Source organism: Pristiophorus japonicus, chromosome Y (assembly GCF_044704955.1).
Source record: "Pristiophorus japonicus isolate sPriJap1 chromosome Y, sPriJap1.hap1, whole genome shotgun sequence".
In the NCBI taxonomy this organism is placed as follows: domain Eukaryota; kingdom Metazoa; phylum Chordata; class Chondrichthyes; family Pristiophoridae; genus Pristiophorus; species Pristiophorus japonicus.
In genome coordinates this window covers 26,879,934-26,887,433 of record NC_092011.1, presented here as the reverse complement: position 1 = coordinate 26,887,433, position 7,500 = coordinate 26,879,934, and the positions used below count along the sequence as shown (strand labels likewise).

The window sequence follows — 7,500 nt, the reverse complement described above, 5'->3', positions numbered from 1 at the left end:
AAAGGGGGAAAAATTCGGAAAGGCCTAGCCATCCGCCGTGGTGTGCGTTCGCTCGGGCTCGGCCAGCCGCATCGATGGGTCCCGGAATGGTGCGGCTGCGTTTCGGGAGTGCGGAGATACGGCCTGTCAAGTTTCGTCCCGGAAGTCTGGATGGAGCTAAATCCGAAGCCGTTTGCGGGAAATTAGTTCAAGGGCTCGTTGACCGAAGTCAAATCCGTCCCGCCAACTTGACACTTGTCATTTCTGTCCTTGGGGGTTGGCGGGGTATCTGCACAGAGGTAGAAGGTGGCAGAATCGAGACTTGGTGAGTTTTCCAAACAAACGTCTCGAGCATCCAGGTCTGCAGAGACCGACCAGGTTTGCCGCCCAACCGACTATTCACCCTTTTTGGGCGGGAATTTATTCCCTTTTTGCCCATTTTTCGGGTTTTTGGTCGGGCTTTAAAAGCAGCTGCCCGAGGCCTGGCAGAGGCCGGAGCATGGGCCCCGGTCGCGCCAGGCAGCTCGCGCGACACGATTAGGCCCCGAAAGGAGTCGGGAAATCGGCAGACCTGCCCGAGTTCAGCCCGGGGTGGGCTGGTCGGTTCGGCTCATATCATTAACCAAAACCGAGACTTGGTCTCGCTGGTGCAACCTAAGTGCCAGTCTGGATAACCCATTGAGCAGAAGGGGGCTGCAGGCAGGCAGGGCTGATGGCTGAGGCCGGGTGGAGGCCACCCGAGGCCGGGAAAGTCAAAAGTCCCGTTGTCTGGAAGTCTATGAGGTCAGATTCGGCCGCCTTACCGGTCCTGCGGTTGATGGTTTCCCGCTTGGGCAAGCGAGTCGGCCCGGCAAAGTGGCCACTTGCATTTTCTGGCAAGTGTCTGCGAACAAAGTTAATGAGTTGAACCTTGGCAATTGTCGGAAGTCCCGATGAAGAAATGAAAATGCCCCCTTTGCGGGGATTCCGATGCTCATGGTCGGCAGCAGGTGGCCCGATGCCCCTCCAACTTGACACTTGTCATTTCTGTCCTTGGGGGTTGGCGGGGTATCTGCACAGAGGTAGGAGGTGGCAGAATCGAGATTGGTGAGTTTTCCAAACAAACGTCTCGAGCCTCCAGGTCTGCAGAGACCGACCAGGGCTGCCGCCCAACCGACTATTCACCCTTTTTGGGCGGGAATATATTCCCTTTTTGCCCATTTTTCGGGTTTCTGGTCGGGCTTCAAATGTGGCTGCCCGAGGCCTGGCAGAGGCCGGGGCATGGGCCCCGGTCGCGCCAGGCGGCTCGCGCGACACGATTAGGCCCCGAAAGGAGTCGGGAAATTGGCAGACCTGCCCGAGTTTAGCCCGGGAAGTGGGGGGTGGAAGAAGGTCAGTTCGGCTCAAATCATTAACCAAAGCCGAGACTTGGACTCGCTGGCGCAACCGAAGTGCCAGGCTGGATAACTCATTAACCAGAAGGCGGCTGGAGGCAGGCAGGGCTGATGGCTGAGGCCGGGTGGAGGCCACCCGCGGCCGGGAAAGTCAAAAGTCCCGTTGTGTGGAATCTATGAGGGCAGAATCGGCCGCCTTACCGGGCCTGCGGTTGTTGGTTTCCCGGTTCGGCAAGCGAGTCGGCCCTGCAAAGTGCCCACTTGCATTTTCTGGCAAGTGTCTGCGAACAAAGTTAATGAGTTGAACCTTGGCAATTGTCGGAAGTCCCGATGAAGAAACGAAAATGCCCCTTTTGCGGGGAATTGGATGCTCATGGCCGGCAGCAAGTGGCCCGACGTCCCGCCAACTTGACACTTGTCATTTCTATCCTTGGGGGTTGGCGGGGTGCACGGAGATTTTCGGGAACACGATTTTCAGAACATTTTTACGACAGCGGGTACACTTTGAAAGCGCCCGAAAAGTGATACTTTGCTGAAAGGTGCACAATCTCAGGAAAGAGACCTTTGAAAAGAGTTCTTGGAAAGTCACAAAATGAACGGTGTTCGAGACTTGGAACAATTTAGACAAAGTCTTTTGATGTATATTTCAAACTCTTTGGTGTTTTGCTGAAATCGTACTCTGAGCCAGCAGCCCCGCTGTACCCGTGCCCGGCTCTCAGGACAGACCAGTTTCCAACGGCCCTGCATCTTTGCACAACAAAGGACGCTGTCTGTCACAGATGCAAGCCCCTGGGTGAGGGAAATCTGTTTTACTGAGTAGTTAAGCACACGCCCAGTTCTTTCACCAAGTTTCCCTGCATGTGTGCTCGGTATCGATTTGGCGACTCGTGTCCGACGTGGGAGGGCTCAGAGTGGGGCCAGCTCCGGCTGGTGTGTTACCGACTCCGGCGTTCCTCCCGTTCTGTCCCGCAATGCGCACATTGCCGGTGGGCAGACCAGGCATCCAATAACGAGTCAGAGGGCTTGGCACGGCTCTGGTTTCTCCTAGCCTGCCCTTTGGCACTTGACGAAGGTTCTCGCGTGAGTGAGTCCGAGGCGTCCACCTGTCTTTTGGTCTCGCAGTGGTCCGAATCAAGCTCCGGTGCGGGCGTCCACCATCTCGACTCCCGAAAGTGGTGGTGCGGGAATGTGCACAGCGCGTCTCGTTCTGGTAGCTGAACATGCCATTTCTCTGGCAAAATGTGAGCAGAGACACGCAGGCGCGGGCGGTGCGTGTCGACGCCCTTTGACGGTTACAGTGTTTGCAAGCTCCCAAGTTGAACCCGGCACCAACCTCCCTGTCGTGGGGAGGCCACGTGCAAAGCAGACACAGCGATGGTGGCGCCTTGTCAAAAGAGTCATTGGTTTGTGTAAGCCCCTTACCCGGAGCGTGCTCACACTCCTCGTGATCCTTCTGTCCTGACCGTTTCCCAGTGCTCGTGCAACACACACGCTCACACACAGAGAGAGAGAGAGAGACAGAGACCCACACACGATGTGTCGTATGTATGTACACACACACAAGCAATCGTTGTGGGTGGTGTGTGCACGGTAGGATGGTCGGCACTGGATGTATTGCCCAGCAAGGTGGAGGCACGCCTCTTCCTTTGTACTTTGTGTTTCCACCGTTCAGTCGCTCGCTACCTGTCTGGCTGATATGTTGGCCCCGATTTTCGGTTCAGCTACCTGGTTGATCCTGCCAGTAGCATATGCTTGTCTCAATGATTAAGCCATGCATGTCTAAGCACACACGGCCGGTACAGTGAAACTGCGAATGGCTCATTAAATCAGTTATGGTTCCTTTGACCGCTCCAAACTTTACTTGGAAAACTGTGGTAATTCTAGAGATAATACATGCCAACGAGCGCTGACCCTCTGGGGATGCGTGCATTTATCAGACCAAAACAAATCCGGGCTTGCCCGGCAGCTTTGGTGACTCTAGATAACCTCGGGCTGATCGCACGTCCTCGTGACGGCTACGACTCATTCGAATGTCTGCCCTATCAACTTTCGATGGTACTTTCTGTGCCTACCATGGTGACCACGGATAACGGGGAATCAGGGTTCGATTCCGGAGAGGAAGTCTGAGAAACGGCTACCACATGCAAGGAAGGCAGCAGGCGCGCAAATTACCCACTCCCGACTCGGGGAGGTAGTGACGAAAAATAACAATACAGGACTCTTTCGAGGCCCTGGAGTTGGAATGAGTACACTTTAAATCCTTTAACTAGGATCTGTTGGAGGGCAAGTCTGGTGCTAGCAGCCGCGGTAATTCCAGCTCCAATAGCGTATATTAAAGCTGTTGCAGTTAAAAAGATCGAAGTTGGATCTTGGGATCGAGCTGGCGGTCCGCCGCGAGGCGAGCTACCGCCTGTCCCAGCCCCTGCCTCTCGGCGCTCCCTTGATGCTCTTAGCTGATTTTCCTGGGGGTCCGAAGTGTTTACTTTGAAAAAATTAGAGTGTTCAAAGCAGGCCGGTCGCCTGAATACGCCAGCTAGGAATAATGGAATAGGACCCTGGTTCTATTTTGTTGGTTTTCGGAACTGGGGCCATGATTAAGAGGGACGGCCGGGGGCATTCGTATTTTGCCGCTAGAGGTGAAATACTTGGACCGGCGCAATACGAACAAAAGCGAAAGCATTTGCCAAGAATGTTTTCATTAATCAAGAAAGAAAGTCGGAGGTTCGAAGACGATCAGATACCGTCGTAGTTCCAACCATAAAAGATGCCAACTAGCGATCCGGCGGCGTTATTCCCATGACCCGCCGAGCAGCTTCCGGGAAACCAAAGTCTTTGGGTTCCAAGGGGAGTATGGTGGCAAAGCTGAAAATTAAAGGAATTGATGGAAGGGCACCACCAGGAGTGGAGCCTGCGGCTTAATTTGACTCAACACGGGAAACCTCACCTGGCCCCGACACGGAAAGGATTGACAGATTGATAGCTCTTTCTCGATTCTGTGGGTGGTGGTGCATGGCCGTTCTTAGTTGGTGGAGCGATTTGTCTGGTTAATTCCGATAACGAACGAGACTCCTCCATGCTAAATAGTTACGCGACCCCCGAGCGGTCCGCGTCCAACTTCTTAGAGGGACAAGTGGCGTATAGCCACACGAGATTGAGCAATAACAGGTCTGTGATGCCTTTAGATGTCCGGGGCTGCACGCACGCTACACTGAATGGATCTGCGTGTGTCTAATTTACGCCGCCAGGTGTGGGTAACCCGTTGAACCCCATTCGTGATAGGGATTGGGAATTGCAATTATTTCCCATGAACGAGGAATTCCCAGTAAGTGCGGGTCATAAGCTCGCGTTGATTAAGTCCCTACACTTTGTACACACTGCCCGTCGCTACTACCGATTGGATGGTTTAGGGAGGTCCTCGGATCGGCCCCGACGGAGTAGGCAACGGCCCTGGCAGAGCGCCGAGAAGATGATCAAACTTGACTATCTAGAGGAAGTAAAAGTCGTAACAGGGTTTCCGTAGGTGAACCTGTGGAAGGATCATTATTGGCCTGGGGCCAGCACGTGGCGGCCCGTCACACCCGTTTTACACTTCAGCCTGAGGCGTGGTGGCCAGCAGGAGTGCTTCCCGGGATGCTGCAGGCCCGGAGCCTTGGTCGACCGCGTCCGGCGCCTCTTGCGCGGGCGAGAGGTTCGTTCCGAAAAAAAAGCACAACGAAGAACCGAACTCGCACGAACAGGCACATGTCGCACCCAATCGGCTCGGCCTGGATGCGAAACGAGCGAGATGTGGGTCAGCAGATGAGAGTCGTGTTACAGAGAGAGATATAGAGAGAGAGAGAAGAGAGTTGAACGTTCGCGCACACAGAAGACGTTTCGGTCGGCTTGAGACAGGGACGGTCCTGGCATGCTTGGTGTTTTCGGTCAGCTGGTCTGCGGTTGCATGACGGGCAGAGCAAGGTAGAGGTGTCCTGGCTTTTGATACAAATGCCTCGCCCTCGTCTTTCTGCTGCCTACTGCCACTCCACACCGCACGACCCCCGCTTTTGATTGGTCCTGTGTGACCTTGTCCTGCGGCCCTTCTTTCGACTTCCTTCTCGTCCAGTCTTGTGCGTGTGGCTGTCTCTCCCTCTCTCTCTCTCTCGCTCTCCCTCGGCATTGCTCGCGCTGTTTTCCACGCACCGCACACTGCTCGTCCGGACCGGCAATGGACATGCCACCATCTTGCAACATTACACCGCAGTCGAATTGATGGGAGCTTCTGCGGGCTCGAATGTTGCCTGGCGGCTCGTCTTCGGGACCTCGGCGAATGGCCACTGTGAGCTCCACAGGGACTGAACCGGTGATGCAGGCCCGGCTTTCTTTCCCCACGCGGTGACACTTTGGTCGCACTAGTCACTCTCACTTTACTGGTACAGGGTACCTGAAACGCTCCCCCTCCGGCTCCCGCGAGCTGGTGCTGTCTGGGGGTGGCGGTTTTTTAGAGTCGAGTGTCTGTTGGTCGGTTGTCGAGACGTGTTGTTGTTGTTGCCAGCTTGCTAGTCAACGTTCGAGAGAATGTACCTGCCGCCACGCGGTCGTCTGCACCCCACAGCGGGGTGTGTCCTGCGTCGGCTTGTACGCCACTCAATTCGTTTTTTTCCCTGCTTCTTCAGCTTCTTCTCGTCCTCCTGGCCAACGGTGGCAGCAGAGAACCTGCCTCTGTTGATCGTGGCGCCTGTCGGCCGGTGGGCTCAGGCGTTGACCCGACGTGCGTCGCCTCGCGAGCGCCCTGACTTAAAGCAATCTCGGTGCAACCCTTGTCATTTGATGATCGACTGATTTACACCTCCGGGCCGTTGCAGGCTGGAGTTTCTACCCGACCCTCGTTGGAATGGAGGAGAAGCTTTGGGCGGTCCGGGCTTGGCCCTCCGGGGAATAAAAGCAAGCCGAAAAAAAAATGAACAACTCTTAGCGGTGGATCACTCGGCTCGTGCGTCGTTGAAGAACGCAGCTAGCTGCGAGAATTAATGTGAATTGCAGGACACATTGATCATCGACACTTTGAACGCACTTTGCGGCCCCGGGTCCTTCCCGGGGCTACGCCTTTCTGAGGGACGCTTGTACGATCAATCACACTCGCCTTTGCCGTCGGGTGAAGGCGGGAGCACGGCTGGGGTGTCGCAGAGGCCTGGTCCTGTTTGTCCCCCAAAGTGCAGACCTGGAGTTTCTCCGCCTTGGAGAGTTTGACTCTTGTCCTTCAGTGTGGTGGGCATGTCTGTCCCGGTGTCGCGGTCGGGCACGGTCAGGGCCAGTCTTTCCAGCACGGCTGTCGTTGGGTTGCAAAAACGATTGACCGCGTCGGTGTTGGGATTGGTGCGCCTCGCCGAGGCATCCTCCTCGGGGCAGGGTTGTCTCTCTGGAGTTTGAAGGTGAGCAAAGAGGTGAACACAATGGCTTGGCTGGTGGTGTTCAGCAGAGAGAGAGAGAAAGGACGAGTTTGGGCTGTCTTTGGCTGCAGTCTAGTGGTTTGTACCGAGGGTAGCTTGAAGTAGCGACGTCGCTTGCCGTGCTGTGGGCTGGCTTTGCGTCCGATTGGTTCTGTTGGCGGTTTGCCCAAGAGCCTCTGCGGTGCCGTGTGTTGCGCTGGACCTCGGTGTCCTGCCACACGTGGCCCGCTTAGCTCTAGCACACTTGCCGACCACTGAGCGTGCATCCAGGTCAGTCCCCCGCGTACGTCCTGCTGGCCGTTGCTGCTGCCTGCTTTTATCCTCCTGCACTCCGTGCTGCCCAGCCACTGCTTCTGGCCTTCCTCTCTCGCTTCGCTGTCGCCTGTCCCTCTGACGATCTCTCTCTCTCTCTCTCTCTCCCTGAATGGGACTCCAGAACGGTGTGAGCCGCGCCCGGGCTCCAGTTCACCGCAAAACCCCGGCCCCTGTCCGTCCGCATGAACTATCCCATCCAGGTTGGGTTGATCTCGAGGACGACAACAACGGGCGGGCGGGCGTGCGTGCGTGTTGTTGTGCTGGAGATGCCGGCCGGCGCTGACAAAAGCTACCTTTCTGCCTACGACCTCAGATCAGACGTGACAACCTGCTGAATTTAAGCATATTACTAAGCAGAGGAAAAGAAACTAACAAGGATTCCCCTAGTTACTGCCAGTGAAGAGGGA

At 55.8% G+C, this 7,500-nt stretch overlaps 1 non-coding gene across 1 annotated transcript; it reads left to right on the top strand.

Annotated features, from left to right (window-relative positions):
• The first annotated feature begins 6,294 nt into the window (after nt 1-6,294).
• Nucleotides 6,295-6,448, top strand: LOC139241132 (5.8S ribosomal RNA). Its single transcript, XR_011588778.1, has one exon. It is a non-coding gene; the product is annotated as a 5.8S ribosomal RNA (ribosomal RNA).
• The last annotated feature ends 1,052 nt before the right edge of the window (nt 6,449-7,500 follow it).